Consider the following 21,045-nt stretch of genomic DNA (forward strand, 5'->3'; position numbering starts at 1 on the left):
GGAGGGAGGTGGGAGGTGGGGCTGTTGACCTCGTCAGGACTAATTACCCAAATGTCCACGGAAGATAACGATCTAGGCATGGGAAATCCAGGCTACCCGTTAGGAAAAAGAGAGTCTGAATGGCACGGAATCAGGAATCGTGACTAAAGAGCCAGAGAAACGAAGAGAGGCTGTGAATACGCCCTGTGTGTTCTCCCCTCCTCCTCCCCCCTTTTGCTATCAAAGAACGGCTGATGAAGGGCGAATCAGATGGAGAAAAATTGGTTTTACATTCAGCCTGGTTTGTTTTGGCTTGGAATCTCTCCCCGAGACCTACGAGATCAGCGCTTGTTCATTGCTTGCAATGAACAAGGCATTTTTATGGGACCCGGCGAGACGCAAGAAAAACTGATTTGCATCCAAGCTTCCCTTTTGGGAGAAGTCAAAATAGTTGGGGGTCATTTGCTAGGGCTGTGATGGCAAACTTATGACCTGCGTGGCACAGGTGGCACACGGAGCCCTCTCTATGGGCACGAGAAGCCATTGCCCAGTTCAGCTCTACTGCACATGCCTACACACCTCTCACCAGCCAGCTGACATTCAGGTCTCTGCCATGCATGCGGGAGACGCCTCTACATGTGTGGGGGGCAGGGGGGTTGCGTCAGTGGTGGATTCCGGATCCCGTTCCAACCGGTACTGTTAGAACGGGCCCAGCGCTGTCCACATGCATCTTACCGCTTCTGCGAGCCTCCGTGATGCTCCAACTACTCAGCGGAGTGTCACACAGCTGCTGTATGCGCCGTGTACTTGCGCGGATGTACCGAAGATTTAAAAGACTGGTAAGGAGCTCTCGAGCGGGTGGGTGGGCCCTCCAGAGCACCTTACTGGAATGGTATCCGGTGCTCCGGGCAAGCTCCGGTACGCCTGTACAGGGGTATACTGCCTGCAACCCACCACTGGTTTGCGTCTACATGCATGGGGGTGAGGGAGTGGTGGGTTTCAAAAATTTTTAGAACCTCTTCTGTAGGTGTGGCCTGCTTTGTAGGAGTGGCTTGCCGGCCATGTGACTGGGTGGGAGTGGCTTGGCAGTCATATGACCAGGTGGGAGTGGCCAACTTGTAAAATGTGGTGAAACTCACTTAACAACACTCTTGCTTAGCAACCAAAATGTTGGCCCAGAAACTCTGGCATTTGACGCACGCAAGTCTTAAAGCTGTCAAGTTACAAGACCCTTGCACCCCTAACCCTTTAGGAAAAAAAACCCCAGGGGTGTTCAAACTTGACAGCTTTAAGACTTGTGGACTTCAACTCCCAGAATTCCTCCTCTCGCTCTTCATCTTGATGATGTGCGGACGGGTGGGGGGAGGGAGCTGGAACCGGTTCTAAACGGCATGGTAGATTTGTGGAACCTCTTCTACAGGAGAGGTTAGAACTGGCAGGAACCCACCCCTGGGATGAGGGAGCGCAGGGGATGTGGCGGCCCTCTGCACCCTGTTTTTGGTTTCCCGAGGCTTCCGGGAGTCCTGCTAGGCCCAAAACTGGGTGGGGGGGGAAGTCACATGTATGCATGGGGGCAGGGGGGCAGGGCACATTGTATTGTGGGTGTGGGCACACACACGAGCAGTTTTGGCATGCCAAGACAAAAAGATTAGCCATTGCCACGCATCGATCCCTGCAAAACTAGGGGGAGCGATCAACACAAAACTCAGAAAACACATTTTGCCATTTTAGATGGCTGAAATGGCAAAATGGGCCACTTTGTTTAAAGAAAAGAACATAAGTAGTTTCATGCTGTTTGAAGTTACAACGGCATGGGGAAAAAGTCACTTATGACCATTTTTCACACTTACGACCCTTGCAGCATCCCCATGGGCGCCTGATCAAAATTCAGACGCTGGCCAATCAACTCATGTTTATGATGGCTGCAGTGTCCTGGGGTCATGCAATTACCTTTTTTGCAAATTTCTGACGAGCAAAATCAAGGGGGGAACCAGATTCCCTTAACAACTGTGGCAAGAAAGGTCGTCGAATGGGGCAAAACTCACTGAACAAATGTCTCACTTAGCAACCTGGGCTCAGTTATGGTTCTAAGCCGAGGACTAGGTGTAATGCTGCCCACTTGCAAAGGTGCTAAGAAATGTTTATCATTTTTCAGAACAGATCTTTTTTATTTTTTAAGGAAGCACTTTATTCAAACATTCCAGTGAACAAAAGTGCAATACATTTATGCAGACATTTAAAGAAAAAACAAGCCAAAATAAACATAACCCCATCCCACCAAGAGCAATAACTAGAGATTTGTAGGTAACAATCTGATGACACTCAATAATACGGGCGTTTTAAAAGAATAGACTATATATGTATACTTCGTTTTCTCTCTTTTAAAAAAAAAGAAGGACAAAGATATATGTTAAAATTAAATATGTATATCGAAAAGGGATTATAAATACCATCAACATAAAATGAAGCTCGCTCAGAAGCTGAAATGCACCAAATAAATGAGATGAAGAGTGTGAAGTAGAGGGGACAGAGGTAAGCAAAGAAGAGAGGGATAGGAGAGAGGGTAGGGGAGGAAGAGGAGGAGAGAAAGAAGGAGTGGAAAGGGGAGAGAGGAGAAGGAAAGAGGAAGGGGAAGTAGAGAAGAGAAGGACAACAGAGGGAAGAAAGGAGAGAGGGAGGAGAAGGAGAGAGGGAGAAGAAAGTGATGGATAGGGTACAAATATGGTGTATGGAGAGCAGAAGAGCCAATAATTGTTTTTGGGAGTTGATGGCAAGATGAATTGATGTAAACATTTAATAATACAATATGATGTTGGCTATGTAATAGTATAGATGTGAATAATAATAATAATAATAATAATAATAATAATAATAATAATAATAATAAGAAGAAGAAGAAGAAGAAGAAGAAGAAGAAGAAGAAGAAGAAGAAGAAGAAGAAGAAGAAGAAGAAGAAGAAGAAGAAGAAGAAGAAGAAGAAGAAGAAGAAAGAATATGGGCATCCTTGGAAGAGTCTTCTGATTTTGTCACTGTAAACTTAGCTTTTGTCAGCAGTTCTGCAAAACTCATTGCAAGTTTCTGTGCGCAGCGTAAATGGTTCAGTTCTTCTTATTCTCGAGTTCTCATTTGCTAAAGTCATGAAAATGATCAGTTGGTCCTGCCAACTTTGTCTGCATTGATGATCCTGCCAGCAAGCAGCCAGGGGATGTCTCTGCAACAATTATAATTCCAGATCCAATTCCAAAGGCCTCCTTATCCGACTCTCTAACAGTCTGAATATTGACCTAAAGATCCCGGATCTCTTTCCTGATGCATTTCACAAGGAACAAGGAAGTCTTAACATGTCAATACAGCCTTCCAGATTTCTGCTAATCTCATGTTACCTGGTGTTCTCTGAGATTATTTCATAGTATTAATCTCCACAAGGGAGATCTTGGAGTCTTAGTTGACGATCGCTTAAACATGAACTAGGCATATGCAGCAACAGCCGAAAAAGTGAATACACTCCTCGGTTGTATAAACAGAGGCACTGAACCAAAATCTCGTGAAGTATTAGTACCGCTTTATAAAATCTTAGTAAAACCACGCTTGGAATACTGCAACCAATTTTGGTCACCACATTATAAAAAAAGATGTTGAGACCTGTGAAAAAGTGCAAAAAAAGAGCAACTAAGATGATCAAAGGCCTGGAGACATATGAGGAACAGTTGCAGGATTTGGGTTTGGCTAGTTTGGAGAAAAGAAGGACTAGGGGAGACATGATAGCAGTGTCCCAATATCTCAGGGGTTGCCACAAAGAAGAGGGAGTCAAACTATTCTCCAAAGCACCCGAGGGCAGGACAAGAAGCAATGGGTGGAAACTAATCAAGGAGAAAAGCAACTTAGAACTGAGGAGAAACTTCCTGACAGTGAGAACAATTAATCAGTGGAACAGAAGTTGCCTCCAGAAGTTGTGAATGCTCCAACACTGGAAGTTTATAAGAAGATGTTGGATAGCCATTTGTCTGAAATGGTGTAGGGTTTCCTGCCTAGGCAGGGGGTTGGACTAGAAGACCTCCAAGGTCCCTTCCAACTCTGCTATTGTATTGTATTGTCCCTTGACTGACAATTGTTCGCTTCGAAGTGACTACGGAACTGAAAAAAAGTGACCTATAATCCTTTCTCACATTTATGCCCATTGCAGCATCCCATGGTGTTGTGAGTTACTGGATTTTTCGTTCCATAAGACACACTTTTTTTGTCTCCCAAAAGTGAGTGGAAATGTCTGTGTGTCTAATGGAGCGAATATTGCCAAAGCCCTGCCCATCCACCGGCTCCCATCTTTCAGCTGTTTTCGGCTTCCGCATACCCCATTTTCGGACTTCACACATCCCATTTTTGGCCTCTGCACTTCCCATTTTTGGCCTCCACATGCTCCATTTATGACTTCCACCACGCCCCATTTTCAGCCTCTGTGCATCCCATTTTTTACCTCTGTGCACCCCATTTTTGGCTTACACACACCCCATTTTCAGCCTCTGCATGCCCCATTTTCAGCCTCCGCCTGCCCCATTTTTGGCCTCTGTGCGTCCCATTTTCGGCTTCCACACACCCCACTTTCAGCCTTTGTGTTAGATTGGGTAATGGATAGGCACACACAGGCTTAACGGTAACAACAGCTCTTTACTCAATACAAGAAGTGAGAACAATCCAGTGAAGGTTGAGTCTGACAGCAGCCCTTTTATAGGGAGCTGTCAGACCCTTCGACCAATAGGATTAAACCTCTGTTCCCGCCGGAACAGAGGACCTTGGTGGAAACCACTGTAGTTAGAGCAAGTATCTAACACTTTGCATGCTCCATTTTTGGCCTCTGTGCATCCCATTTTAGACCTCTGCACACCCAAATTTCGGACTCTGCACGTCCCATTTTTGGCCTTTGTGCAGGACTTTCTCAGAGGCTGAAAATGGGGTGTGTGAAAGCCGAAAACAGGAATGCGTCTTACGGTCAGGTGCATCTTATGGAGCGAAAAATATGGTACATTCGGATGCTTGGCAATATTTATGACGGTTGCTCTGACCTTGAACCATTCTTTTGAGAGTTGGATGATGGAGATGTTCAGGAGTCAATTCAGAGTAACCAAACCTTTTCTCAACCTTTGTGCAACGAAAAAGGGCCAAGATTAATGTTTTCTCGAAACTTCCCATCTCCACCCCATCTTGGCTCAAAGGGTCTTGTCTTGTAGTTTCTTTTGCAAATGATACACATGTGCAAGCAGAATGTTGGCCTACAAAACGGGGTGTGTTTCCCCCTTCTGATATTTAAGGTTCTTCCTTGCCGATACGATTTCTTCTTCCTCCTGAGAACCTTATTCAACATGGGTCATGATTATCTTTTCCAACGCCTTCCTCCACACACGGAGAATGCCAGAGCGGCTCTTCTTCTAGGTGGTCAGCTGGGGAATGCAAAGATCAGCAGGAAGCCAAGCATCCTCCCTTGGCCCACGCTCATCTTTCTTCCTTTGACTTGGAGTTCCTTGGCTACTTCAAAACAGTTCAACTGGTTGCCACAAAACAGTCTTTTTATCGCTCTCTTTCTCTGCTCCTTTTTAAAAGGGAAGGGCCAACAATGCAAGCAGGGAAACATGGCACCTCAAGCTCAACAGAGGACCAGGGAAGAGTTAGGAGAAATCATCAGCCTGAACCAAAGGTGCGTTTTTTCAGGAGCCAACTGGACTTTCTTGTTTTTTTTTTCTTTTGAAGATGTTTCGCTTCTCATCCAAGAAGCTTCTTCAGCTCTGACAGGACAGGGGGGAAGGGAAGGATTTATATTCCTTGCAGACAGCTGGTCATTTGCATCCTTTTAGAGGGTCTAAGAAGCACTTGGAGGTTTTATCTGTGTCCTCAGGGTCACCTGAATGGTGAAAATGGTTCCTGTAGCCTGCAATTTTTCTCTCTGGAAATCCATTCCTTCTCCCACACCATTCCAAAGGTGTCCATCCCAAATTGTATAGCTAAAAGTCTGTAGAGGTTCTCACTCATCCAGGTCACGGTTGTCCCAAAGGTGCTTTTTCAAGAGGCAACTGGACTTTCTTGGGTTTTTCCTTGAAGACATTTCCCTTCTCATCCAAGAAGCTTCTTCAGCTCTGACTGGATGGTGGGGGATGGAAGGATTCATACTCCAGAGGGGGAAGGATACGACATCATCAATCTCCAGTCCATTCATCAGTTCTAAGGCTCCACACTCATTGCACTACTCAGGTGACCATGAGGACACAAATAAACCTCCAGGTGGCCTCAAGGACTCTCTAAAAGGATGCAAATGACCAGCTGTCTGCAAGGAGTATAAATCCTTCCATTCTTCACCATCCAGTCAGAGCTGAAGAAGCTTCTTGGAATGAGCAGCTAAAGGTCTTCAAAGAAAAAACCAGAAAGTCCAGTTGCCTCTTGAAAAAGCACCTTTGGGACAAATAAGGACACAGATTATCCTTCAAATGGCCTCAACGACCCTCTAAAAGGATGCAAATGACCAGCTGTCTGCAAGGAGTATAAATCCTTCCATTCCCCCGCCATCCAGTCAGAGCTGAAGAAGCTTCTTGGATGAGAAGCAAAACGTCTTCAAAGAAAAACCAGAAAGTCCAGTTGCTTCTTGGGGGAGACGGGGGAAAGCATCCTTGAGATTTCAGTGCCGTTGTAACTTTGAACTAAACAAACAGTTGTGAGACGAGGACTATCCGTTGTGAGGTCACACTCCCAGGGTTAAACCCAGAGCAGTTGCTTGGTCTTTCAGCTTCTAAAGCTGGGAGTGAATCGGATTACAGCACCAGTCCTCAACTATTTCCCCACCTGCACATTTTTGGCAAGCTTTTTCTCTGTGTGCACAGTAGATGCTTTCTATCTTCCAGCTGGTGAACCTGCCAAAAAGAATATATATTTTTTAAAAAATACATCTGGCAGTGCCGCACTCTCTTTAGTTAATTACAGTAGAAGGAAAATGGGCCAGTGTTTTTAATTCTGCTCTCCCTACAGGAGGTAAAAGGGCCAGAGGGCCCGTTGACTGCAAGAGTTGGGCTTGTTCGTTCCACTGGGAGCTGCAGGGTGAATTTTCACGCAAGGGTTTCAATCTATTTTTACAGCGAAAACAATCCGAAGTTTTGGGGTTTTGGGGGGGGGGGCTTCGTGTGTGTCAACTTCATAATGATAGCTGGCAACTACCTGGGTAGGTTTTCTTGGCACGGTTTTTCAGAAGTGAGTTGCCATTGCCTCCTTCCTCGGGCTAAGAGTGAATGACAGGCTGGCTTTTGTGCTTAAGGCAGGACTAGAACTTACGGTCTACTGATTTCTAACCTGGTGCCTTCACCCACTGGACCAAATGAGCCTTGTAGCTGTTGTGGCCCACCAGTGGAGCTGGCAGCAGATTCGGACAGTGAGAAGGTTAGGGAGGAACATGGGCCAGTCCTGGAGTCTGGGGAAGGCTCTGAGGAGGGCTCTGGGTCAGAGGCAGAGAGGGGGCCAGGGCCGTCTGACAGTTATCAGCTGCCTTCGGAGTCGGAGATCAGTGGGGCAGAAGAACAGCTGGAGCCTGTTCCCAGTGTGCGCATGCGCAGAGCTGCCAGACGAAGGAAACAGCTAAAGAACAGGGGTCCACTTGGGAGTAAGGCCACAGGTGGACAATGAATGGTCTCTCCCACTGGAAATAAAAGAGGAGTGGAGTTTGCAGGAGACAATTAATTCGCTTAATTGGTTTGTGACTTTCTGAGACTCCTTGCCAAGTTTTGCAGATCCCGGCCTGGCAGTTCTCCAAGCCAGATAAGGTCTGTGACCATAAATCCTCCCTTGAAAGACTTTGCTGGATGTGAATGAACAGAATTCACAGCAAATTAATAAACAGGTTTTTTTGTCAAGACAAAGAGTTTGCTTCATACTCTTGGGAAGCCTCGGTCAGAACAGTAGCACAGATAAATATATAATATGTTTTTATGGTTTAATCTTATTTATGTATGAGCTTTGCAGAGATGCCCATAACAAGGCTCAACAAAGTCAAAATGATGTTTTGATATGCATAGTCACAACCTCTGGCTTGGCTTTTCTGGGCATATAACGGACACATCTGTATGGCCTGCAGAGACACACACAAAGTGTAAGAACACAGAACTGTATTATCCAACCATCATTAGATTTTCATTAGACATAAGGAAGGGAAAAAATCATCTGGCTTGCCAGAATTGTTAGCATCTTGATGTACAAATAGGATCACCATATCTGGCTTGCAAAGACCTTGGACAACTGATAGAGGGCAGCAATGAGGTTCTTAAAAATCCTTTGCTACCATCAAGTGGTCATTTCAGGTTTTGCAGCCCAAGTACAATATATACGTCATTTAATATTGGAGTATGCCTTATTTAATATTTCTTGTTTATTGACTTACAACTGGTTGTTTAGCAATTGTTCATAGTTTTCCCCCCCCCACATGTGTGTGTGTGTGTGTGTGTGTGTGTGTGTGTGTGTGTATGTATGTATGTATGTATGTATGTATGTATATATATATGTTTTCCTAGATTTTCACAGGTGTGAAAATTTTCACTCTCCTGAAGATGGCGAATGAGACCTCGCTGAAACATTTCCAAGACAAACTCAATCTTACAAGGGAAAAGACCCGAATACAACAAGACCAGCGTACACACACACACACACACATACACACACACAAAACTTAATTATAGTTATTACATTCAACCAACATATATTTCTAATAGTAATGCACATTTATATTAAATTATCATCTATCATTATTTAATTTTTCTCTTGCTGTTGTTTTTATTTTATTGTGTAAAAAGGTATACACTAATATTCCCCCTTTCTCTTATTTCTATCTCTCATTCTAACTTTTAATCATGTCACCCTTTTATTGAAAGATGTTTTCTTTCTATTCCTACCTTTTGATCATGTCACCTGCCTAGAAAAGAAAGCAGAGAAAAAGAAAAGCACAACAGAACAACAAGAAAGAAAAATCATCTATCCATCCTCTCTTGCCCACTTTAATACTTTAATCGTTCCTAGTTCTGAGGACCTACTTACCTGGGGGTAATTGCAGCCTGGATTTGAAGTTCTAACCCCTTTGTGTCATGTGACTGCATTTCAGGCTACATTTACAGATATTAAGCCTGGGTTTCTTTATGACTGTCATGTTACAACTGTGATGGGGAAGCTCCATTAGGGCTGTAACTCGAGGATATCTGTAGTTTTCAAATAATTTCTGATGGTACAATAGTAACTCGTCTATGTCTTTTCAGATAGATGGGTAACTTACAATGACAGTAGTAGCCAAAATTGTGGAAACCTTTTGAGAAAAGTGTATTTTCTAAAACTAGCTATTAACGCCACTTTTTGGGGGCAGTAGTACCATAAAATTATATATCAACGGAAAGATAATTTAATCAAGAATATAATGCAATAGCTTTTTATCGATGATTTGCTATTAGAATAGCAGTTATAGAGAAGAAAAGTGAAACAAGATATATAAAAATTATCGCCATGGAAAAAAAATGAGATATACAAAATTTTTCACCATGTCATTTAACACTTAGCTGGTTAACCTTTAGCATGAATTATGGCCTTCCCATGGAGTGAACCAAGTCTTTTAGTTCTGCAGCTGTTATAATGTGAAACCAAGATTGAATGATTGCTTCTATTGACTGGGTTTTATTGCTGGGTCGCTTTTGACTAGCAAGTTTCTTTAATCGACTCCATAGATTTTCAATTGGGTTACGGTCTGGGATATTCTCAGACCATTCCAGCAGTGGAATATGATTATCTTGAAACTCAAAGAAAAAAGTGGTGGTATTAGCCATCAAACCTCAAAAATATACACTTTTCCCAACAGGTTTCCACAATTTTGGCCACTCCTGTAGCCTCTGTTGCAACACAGGAATTATGGCTTATTCCACTCTTTCTCAACCTTAGCTATTTTAAGATAGGTGGACTTCAACTCCCAGAATTTCCCAGCCAGCGGGCCTGTGAATGGGCTGGCTGGGGAATTCTGGGAATTGAAGCCCACCCATCTTAAAATGGCTGAGACTTTTTCAAGACTGAAATAATGAAGTGTGATTCTTCCTGCTGTGGCAAGTTCATGTCCTCGTGGTGAGTCTATCTGAGATGTCTATCTGATCCGTGGACAGCAGGATCCTGTTCTTGAAAGATACTAAACTAACACAATGTTTTTAAGCTTAAGCAGAGACAAAACATTACATGCATTGGCTAGCCTGCCCATTTTTTTGGCAGGCCTATTGGAGAAATTGCATCTTGGAGTAGAATTTTTTCTCTCTCTGTGTGTGGATGTTCTCTCCAATCTAATTTATTGGTCCCCCACCCCACCTCTCATTAAGAAACATGTCACAAAACTCTAGCATTTTGAGATCTTCTGTATATTTGGCAGGACCAACTTGAGAATATTTGATTACCAGTTCAAAGTGCAACTCTGAAATAGAATAGAATAGAATAGATGATAATAGAGTAGAGTAGAGTAGAGTAGAATAGAATAGAAGATAATAGAGTAGAGTAGAGTAGAGTAGAGTAGAGTAGAGTAGAGTAGAACAGAAGATAATTGAATAGAGTAGAGTTGAGTAGAGTAGAGTAGAATAGAACAGAAGATAATAGAGTAGAGTAGAGTAGAATAGAATAGAATAGAATAGAGTAGAGTAGAGTAGAGTAGAATAGAGTAGAGTAGAGTAGAGTAGAGTAGAGTAGAGTAGAATAGAATAGAATAGAATAGAATAGAATAGAATAGAATAGAATAGAATAGAATAGAATAGAATAGAATAGAATGCTTTATTGGCCAATTGTGATTGGACACACAAGGAATTTGTCTTTGGTGCATATGCTTTCAGTGTACGTAAGAGCATAAAATACATTCATCAAGAATAAAAAGATACAACACTTAATGATAGTCATAGGTTACTAATAAGCAATCAAATCGTATAAGGAAACAAATAAAAACAATATAAATTGAAAGATACAAGCAACTTGGTTATAGTCATAAGTGGGGAGAGATAGATACTAGGAAAGAAGAGAAGAATAATAGTAATACAGTCTTAATAAATGATTGACAGTGTTGTGGGAATTAGTTGTTTAGCAGAGTGATGGCATTTGGGAAAAAACTGTACTTGTGTCTAGTTGCCTTGGTGTGCAGTACCCTATACTGTCATTTTGAGGGTAGAAGTTGAAATAGGTTATGTACAGGATGTGAGGGGTCTGTAGTTATTTTCACAGCCCTCTTTTTGACTTGTGCAATATACAGGTCCTCAATGGAAGGCAGGTTGGTAGTAATTGTTTTTTTTTCTGCAGTTCTGATTATCCTCTGAAGTCCGTGTCTGTCTTGTTGGGTTGCAGAGCCAAACCAGACAGTCACGGAGGTGGAGATGACAGACTCAATGATTCCTTTGTAGAACAGAATCAGCAGCTCCTTGGGCAGTTTGAGCTTCCTGAGTTGGCGCAGAAATAACATTCTTTATTGTGCTTTTTTGATGTTTCTTCCCTCTTGCCATTTCTAGAATGTGAGAAAGAGGAGCACAGTCTTCATCAGCTTTGCAGAGCAGTATCTCCATCAGTTTCCGGTCTCCACCTGAGAAAGCTGAGAAAACAGCAACTCCATTGGGCCATACAGAAAAGGAGGAGGAGGAGAAGGAGGAGAAAAAGAAGGAGAAGGAGAAGGAGAAGGAGGAGAAGGAGAAGGAGAAGGAGAAGGAGAAGAAGAAGAAGAAGAAGAAGAAGAAGAAGAAGAAGAAGAAGAAGAAGAAGAAGAAGAAGAAGAAGAAGAAGAAGAAGAAGAAGAAGAAGGGGGGGAGGAGGACAAAACTTCTTCTCCAACTTTTTTTTCCTCTTCCTCTTCCAACATGATTTGGAATAGAAGCTTAACCCTGGATGGATCTCTCTGGTCATCCTTTTGGGATGTTTGCGTGTTGGAAGAAATGTCCCTCTGGGTTCAGTTCCAAGTGGAGAAAAAGACACTGGAAACATGGAGGCTGCTTGGAAAGATGGTTTAATGGTGGACAGGATCACATGCCTTGAAGATGTTGGGTGAAGGAAAAAAAGGGGCAGAGATGCTGAGAGTGCCTCAGTTTTATGCCCTCTCTGGGCTTTTGAATTTGAGCTTGTATTCTGATTGGTTGTCAGACTCCCATGGGGCCATGCAGGGGCAACTCTGTCGGCTGTCCTGAGTCCCAAGCTTGGTTGAGTCTTGCTGGGTGATGTAACCTTCTCAGGTGCCATGGGGTAAGATGGGCGGAGGGCTTTGGGGAATCCCTACCAGGGGAGGGTTTCAGCCGGTATGGCCCGGTACCGGTGTACAGGTAGTAGTTGGGAGCAGCTAACAGCATATGAATATGGTGGCTCGTTTGGCCCACCTGCCCACGCACATTCTATACCGGTTTTTAAAGCAAATGGCCAATTGCTCATACGCGCACACCATGCGTTGCCTCCGCAAGCTCCGACAAGCAGCTGGGTGTCACAGGGGCAGTGGAGTGCGGCCGCATGAGCACCGTACTGGTAGCAACGGGGAGAGGAACCCACCACTGATCCTTACTATGGCTCTGCCTGAAGGAGAGAGATCTTTGTTATGCAGAATTGACTGGCTCAGGCCTTAATGGCCCATTGACAGAGGTGGAGACGGGGGAGCTGCGTTTCTGCCTCCCTTTTAGGGAAAATATTCTGCTCTTTTAATATTTCCTAAAATATCTCATTCTCCTAGGGGAGGGGAGGGTGCTAGCTTCCTACAGAGGAAGAGGTCTATTTAAATTATGTGATTGGGGGGGGGGGGAGCGGAGGCTCTTTTGCAACTGCTTTGAATCAGAATAGAGCCGGATGGGACCTTGGAGGTCTTCTAGTCCAACCCCCTCCTCCAGCAAGAAATACGACACCATTTCACATGAGTGACTGTCCAGCCTCTTCTTAAAAGCTTCCAGGGATGGAGCACTCACAACTTCTGGAGGCAAGCCGTTCCACTGGCTAATTGTCCTCACCGTTAGGAAGTATCTCCTCAATTCCAGGTTGCTTCTCTCCTTGGTTAGTTTCCCTCCATCGTTTCTGGGCTTGCCTTCTGGTGCTTTGAAAAATAAATTGACCCCCTCTTTTTTTTTCTGGCGGCCCCTCAAATACTGGAAAACTGCTATCATGTCACCCCTAGCCCTTCTTTTCTCTAGGCTACCCCAAATCCTGCAACCGTTCTTCCTATGTTTTAGTCTCCAGGCTCTTAGTTGCTCTTCTCTGCTCTTTTTCCAAAGTCTCGACTTCTTTCATTAAAAAGGAACTTTTTCAAAAGCAGCTTTAAGGACCCGGATTGATGGGGGCCATAGGCTGACTCTGTAAACCGCTTAGAGAGGGCTGTAAAAGGACTATGAAGCGATATATAAGTGCTATGGCTACTAAATAATTGGTAGGGCCCAGCCCAATATCTCTTAAATGAGAAGTTCCAAAGCATGTTTCCCCTTCTCTTGATCTTGGATATATATCGTTCCTCTGTCTTGTCGGACACGAAACATAAGAAATTCTGCCTTGTTTTACTAGGCTAAGAATTTGAGTAATAAGACTACTTAAAGGGGGGGGGGGGGAGATAAACTTTCATGGGAGATTCCTGAGCCAAGATTGCCCTCTAGTGGCCGTGAAATCAAATTGCATTTTGGGAGAAATAGCACTGCCAAATCCTAGAACAGGGGTGTCAAACTCGATTTCATTGAGGGTTGTGTTTCACCTGGGTGGGGCAGGGTGGTCTTAATGCATGGGCCTGATGGGCACTTGCCCCTGGGCCCCACAAGCATAGGGGCCCCATACTAACCGGTGTATGTTACTCCTTTAATGCACCTTCTGTCCGGCCTGCAGCCATCTTTTCTATTGGATCTTTGTCCCTGCCACACTTTCTATTATTCTACTGTGCATTTTCTATTGTGGGAAAATGGGAAGGGGGATCGTAAGGAGTTATATGATATGTAGCCATAACGAAATTCTTTCTAGAAAGCCAAGGTCATCCTTTATCTCTGCAACTCTGCACCTGACCGGAACTGGATGGGTGGAAGCTGCCAGCATGGCAGTGGAAGATTGGACCATGTGATGGACTGGTGGGTGTGGGGGCAAGATCTTGATCTTTCAACTGGGTGGGGAAAACTGGGAAGCTTTCATATTTGGGTTTTCCCAGATGTGCCAACATGGCTCTCTTCATAAATTGGAAATTTGAGCAATACTTTGCCTTGGACTCTGATTTATTTTTGGATGGATTTGGAACCCTGACAGACATGGTGAGAAGACCCAATGACTCAGATCTTAAAGACTCCTGTTATGGGGTTTCCTTATCCACCTTAGATAGAAGGTTTGAGCAGTCCAGCTCCAGATAGCAACGTCCGTTCCCACCTACCACTAACCATTCAGAATGTTAACACTGCATTTCATGAGAATAGCAACCAGATCTAGGTTATTAAGTAAGGATCAGGCATGAGATGCACCTGGACTACCTAAGCTAAATAACTATTGCTATTCTTAAGTCTTTCTGTTCAGCTCTTGGACAACTTTCTCCAAGTTTCATGCTTATGGTGATAGGAATGAGAAATGCTTAAATAGAGAGAAGAATAGCATCCAAGGGGCATTGAATTAACGTTACTTTTAGAATAACATAGAACAACAACGTTGGAAGGGACCTTGGAGGCCATCTATCCAACCCCCTGCTGAAGCACAAGACCTTATACACTTTCAGACAAATGGTTGTCCAATCTCTTCTTTAAAACTTCCAGATTGGAAGATTGGACCATGTGATGGACTTGTGGGTGGGGGGGGGGGGGCAAGATCTTGAACTTTCAACTGGGTGGAAAAACCTGGAAGCTTTCAGATTCAGGTTTTCCCAGATGTGCTAACATGGCTCTCTTCATAAATTGGAACTTGGAGCAATTCTTTGCCTTGGATGCTGATGCTATTTGGAACGCTGACACCTTGTATCATATAAAAACAACCACTGTATGGCTTATGGAGTATTATTGTGTTTTTCCAGACTATTCTATGCTCAAATCTGGAAAGGTTCAACTATCCCCAAAGGAGGGATCGGTGGTGAAGAGGATGGAGTTTGCCCAGCTGGCCCAATTAACTTATTTCATCAGAGAAAAGACAATATTGACATTGATGGTTAACTGGAAACCCCTTGTAGGCTTTTTGCATAAAACTGTGTGGGTGGGGGGGGGAAATGCACTTATGATTGTGGTTTTGAAGCTTCAAACAGTTCTCTGTTTTTGCAATCATAGAGTAAGAGATAATTTTGTAACCATGCTTCTATTTGCTGCAGAGGAAATTGGGAGCTTCTTTGTATTTCTGTGAATTCTTTCTCTTGTTTTTCTTCCTTGCTTCTAATCTTTCTTTGTGGTCTCCTTTTTGTCTTAGTTTATGATCTTTTTGAAATTTTGAATAAGACACAGAGAGAGAGAGAGAGAGAGAGAGAGAGAGAGACAGAGAGAGAGAGACAGAGAGAGAGACAGAGAGAGACAGAGAGAGAGAGAGAGACAGAGAGAGAGAGAGAGAGAGAGAGATGACATGAGCAAGTAGATGGAAGATAGATAGATAGATAGATAGATAGATAGATAGATAGATAGATAGATAGATAGATAGATAGATAGATAGATAGACAGACAGACAGACAGAGTGAATGAGTGAGTGAGTGAGTGAGTGATTGAGTGAAGATATAAAAAAGATAGTGAGAGAGAGGTAAAGAGAGGTAGAGATGATAGCAATAGATAGATAGATAGATAGATAGATAGATAGATAGATAGATAGATAGATAGATAGATAGACAGACAGACAGATGATAGATAAATAGATAGCTGTGTGAGATAGATAGATAGATAGATAGATAGATAGATAGATAGATAGATAGATAGATGATAGATAGATAGATAGATAGATAGATAGATAGATAGATAGATAGATAGATAGATGATAGATAGATTAGATAGATATATAGATGATAGACAGATAGATAGATAGACAGATAGATGATAGATAGATAGATGATAGATAGATAGACAGATAGATGATAGATAGATAGATAGATAGATAGATAGATAGATAGATAGATAGAGATAGATAGATAGATAGATAGATAGATAGATAGATAGATAGATGATAGAGAAATGAGATGGAGATGGAGAAGGGGAGGGAGGGAGGGAGGGAGGGAGGGAGAGAGAGAGAGAGAGAGAGAGAGAGAGAGAGAGAGAGAGAAAGAGAGAGAGAGAGAGAGAAATTATCAATGTTTCCAGCTTGCATATATAAAAAGAGTTTATCCATATGTCTAGCTTGCCATGAAAGGGTTGTTCTGAAATTGTTAAGTTCCTTCCTGAGATCTGTATCGCCCTCGGTCACAGCCTTCCTTCTTTTCTTCACAATTTCCACAATCTCTTTTGACATCCAGTGGGTTTTCATCTGTTTCATGGTGTCTGGCAGCCTCTTTTCACATTCTTCCTTAACAACTTACTTGATTTCATTCCAGAGTTCCTCTGATTCCCTGTCCATGAGGCTGAGGACTTCAAAGGGATCCCGGATGTTGTGTTTGAAAATGGTGGCTTTAAGCTTAAGATCTTATCATGGAAACAGACTCGCCCACATCTCTCTGATGCCACAGCTGAGCTTCTCCACTTCTCCTCCCCAAAGAACAGGGAATCAACCTATTTCCCAAAGCACCGGAGGGCAGGAGAAGGAACAATGGATGGAAAGCAACCAAGGAGAGAAGCAACTTGGAATAAAGGAGAAACTTCCTAATAGTGAAGACAATTAACCAGTGGAACAGCTTGGCCTCCAGAAGTTGTGGGTGCTCCATTGCTGGAGATGTTTAAGAAGAGATTGGACAGCCATAGTCTACTGTTTGAGCTCCAAGGTCCCTTTCAGCTCTATTCTGAATTTAATAATGTTTTTTGGTAATAATACAATCAATTCAATTTCTGGTGATGCCCATGGACATAGGTGTCCTTTTGATTGCTTGAAGACTATTAGCAATGAAAAAATTATTGGATGGGTAGAAATTGATTACTCGGTCTTCTCCGTTAACTCTATTTTTTAAAGGAGATAATTAATTACATTCTGCTCCATTCCATTCCACTCCACTCCAGTCCATGCCACTCTGTTCCATTCCACTCCACTCCACTCCAGTCCATGCCACTCTGTTCCATTCCATTCCACTCCACTCCAGTCCATGCCACTCTGTTCCATTCCATTCCACTCCACTCCATTCCATTCCACTCCACTCCATTCCATTCCATTCTGTTCATTCCATTCCACTCCACTCTATTCCACTCCATTCCATTCCACTCCACTCTGTTCCACTCCATTCCACTCCACTCTGTTCCACTCCATTCCACTCCACTCTGTTCCACTCCATTCCACTCCTTTCCATTCCGTTCTATTCTGTTCCACTCCACTCCATTCCACTCCACTCGGTTCCACTCCATGCCACTCCATTCAATTCCCTCCACTCCACTCCACCCTGTTCCATTCCACCCCGTTCCGCTCCACTCCACTCCATTCCATTTTATTCTGTTCCACTCCACTCCATTCCACTCTACTCCACCCCACCCCACCCAACTCCATCCTCTTCCATTCCATTCCACTCCACTCCACTCCACTCTGTTCCATTCCATTCCACTCCACTTTGCTCCCTTCCCTTCTCTTCCCTTCTATTCCACTCCACCCCACCCCTCCCCACTCATTCTTCCAATAATTACTAGGTACCCCACCACGCCCCTCCCAGGAGCCTCCATGCGGCCCATTTTGGATGTGAGGTAAGTGCAGGGCCCACGTAGAGGCTCAGGGAGGGGGGAAATCAGTCCTCCCGGAAGGCCTCCGGAACCTGGGGAAGGTGAAAATGCTCCCCCCCAACCGCCATGGTGCAGGAAGCCAACTAGGCCACGCCCACCATGGTCACGCCCACCCAGCAACCGAGCAGAGAACCTGTTGCTGAGTGTCATATGATCCCCATTTGGGACCTTCTGACCAGCCCAATCATTGGGGAAACCAGATTCACTTAACGACCATGTTACTAACCTAACAACTGCAGTGATTCCCTTAACAACAGTGGCAAGAAAGGTCACAAACCGAGGCAAAACTCCCTTAACAACTGGCCTCGCTTAGCAACAGAAATGTGGGGGGGGGGTCCTTTGTGGTCATAACTCAAGGACTAAACGTACTGGCTTTTGTCTTCCCACTGTGTAGCAATGCCCAAGGCTAATTCAACCTCTTCTCCTGCATCAGAGAAAAACAGAAACGGAGTTGAATGCCCACCTCGTTTATAAAAACTTCCTGGATTTCAAAAAAAAACCACGTCAAGGACAAACGATCTACGTCAGCTCAAACGATCTAAGCCCTAGAGCTCACTGTAACAGCATTGCCAAAAAGGCATGAAGAGTTGTTAACCTCATTTTGCGAAGCTTCTTCTCCGGTAACATTGTTTGGCTCTCTAGGGCAGGGGTGTCCAAACTTTTTGCGAGGAGGGCCAGATTTGGTGAGGTGAAAATGTGTGGGGCCGATCATTCAGCCTGACATTCTTTGAACCCTTAACATTAAATGCGAATTAACTACCGTATTTTTCAGAGTATAAGACGCACCAAGATTTTGAAGAGGCAAATTAAAAAAAAAGTTTTTGCACTCTCCCACGAAAATGGGCCTTTTTTTTAAAGGGCATGAATAGCCTTTAAGAGGCTTCTAGAGTGCTCCTGGGGGCTAGGGGGGGCAAAGTTGAGCAAAAAATGGCCCGTTTTTTGCTCATTTATATAATAATAATAATAATAATAATAATAATAATAATAATAATAATAATAATAATAATAATAATAATAATAATAATAATAATAATAATAATAATAATAATAATAATAATAATAATTTATTTCTTAGCCGCACCCTCTCCCGAAGGACTCGGGGCGGCGTACAATAAAACATATGAAATACATATATAGACAAGACATACATATAACAAAGACGTATACCAAGACATGTACAAGGAGGAGGTCGGCTAATGAGTAAAAACAATTAAAATCACAATGTTTAAAAAACCCCTAAATAATTGAATACAATTAAAATACCCAAATAAAAAAACCCGTCAGGAGCGATATAGTTAGATCAAAGTTGAGCCAGGCCAGCTACTTGGAATAGGTGGGTCTTGAGCTTTATACGAAAGGAGCGGAGGTCAGAGGTATTCCTAATATCCGGAGGGAGGTCATTCCACAGGGCTGGGCCCGCCACAGAGAAGGCTCTACTCCTAGGCGCCGCCCCTCGACACTGTCTGGTGGACGGCACCTGGAGGAGGCCCTCTCTGTGCGAGCGGATTGGTCGCAGGGATGTATGGGACAGAATACGATCCCGCAAGTAACTAGGTCCTGAGCCATGGAGCGCTTTAAAGATTGTTATCAAAACCTTGAAACGCACCCGATAGACCACAGGAAGCCAGTGCAGCTCGCGCAGGAACGGTGTCACATGGGAGTACCTAGTACTCCCCATAATTACCAGCGCGGCTGCGTTCTGGACCAACTGTAGCCTCCGGGTGCATTTCAAGGGAAGCCCCATGTAGAGAGCGTTACAGTAGTCCAAGCGAGACGTCACCAGCGCATGAGTGACTGTGCGTAAGGCGCCCCGGTCCAGTAGGGGGCGCAATTGGCGCACCAGGCGAAACTGGTGGAACGCCCCCCTTGCCATGGCTGTCACATGGTCATCCATGGACAGCCGGGCATCCAGGAGGACGCCCAAATTGCGCGCCCGCTCCACGGGGGCGAGTTGAATGCCCCTGATGGCCAATGATGGAATTAATTGGCTGAACCAGGGAGCCGGTACCCACAGCCACTCCATCTTGGAGGGGTTGAGTTTGAGTCGGTTGTCATCCATCCAGATCCATACGGCTTCCACACACCGGGACATCACTTCGACGGCCTCGTTGGGGTGGTTCGGGGTGGAAAAGTACAGCTGAGTATCATCAGCGTACAGATGATATCCCACCCCGAAACCACGGATGATCTCACCCAGCGGCTTCATATATGTGTTGAACAGGAGTGGCGAGAGGACCGACCCCTGTGGTACCCCGCAAGTAAGGGGGCGTAGGGTCGACCTCTCCTCCCCTGCCAACACACGCTGCGTCCGGCCAGAAAGGTAGGAGCCGAACCACTGCAAAACGGTGCCCCGGACCCCCAACCCCTCCAGCCGGCGCAGCAGGATACCATGGTCGATGGTATCAAAAGCCGCCAAGAGGTCTAATAGGACCAGGATAGAGGGACCGTGGATTGAGGCGGCGACGGCTGGAAGCACCGGACGCCGAATCCCTCAGCTTGCAGCTTGTTGTGAGAGGTAGCTGTGAGAGATTTGAAAAGGTTTGAAAATCATGTTGGCCAAATTTGAGAGGACTGGAGACCGGCTGGGACCTTTGAGGCCGGCAAAGACTGAATGGGTAGGCCGAGAAGGAAGCTGGAGGCCGGTGGGAGCAGCGTTGGGGCCTGGAATGGTGGTTTGGGGGCCAAAATCGCAGCTGTAGGCCAAGGCAGGGATTAAATGCCGATGGCCTGGTAAGAGTAGGACTATGATTCAGGAGGCTGTACAGAGACCGGGGGGGAGCTTTGTTGGGGATTGCCAGGAGGCCCTTATCATCAGGCTTAGCAGAGAAGTTATCTGCCTCTGCCTATTGCCATTCTGACTGCACCCCACCTACCCCCCCTGCTGCCTATTTATTAACAACTGCCCCGGATTACCATCTGCGGGAGCCCTGGAGGACTCCTTCCTACCCTATATGATTTACTGCTGATTGACCATCTGCCCCTTGCCTATTGCCAATTACAGTCCAACTACCCCTTGCCATCCACCACTTACCACCCACCAGCCCCACTTCTTGATTGTCATCCAACCAACCTATCACCATCACCCCCCCCCCCCCCATCTAAGACTAATGACTGGACTATTCTGTTTTGCTGCAACCATGCTTTTCAAATTTTACTGGATTATGACATCTTCAGCACAGACCCTAAGCCCCGACGACGAACTCTTTTAACACTCTATGTATTTAAGGTCAGACCTGATCCTACTGCGGGAGTCCCC

The sequence above is a fragment of the Natrix helvetica genome (assembly GCF_964273705.1).
Source record: "Natrix helvetica genome assembly, chromosome: 6".
Lineage (NCBI taxonomy): Eukaryota > Metazoa > Chordata > Lepidosauria > Squamata > Natricidae > Natrix > Natrix helvetica.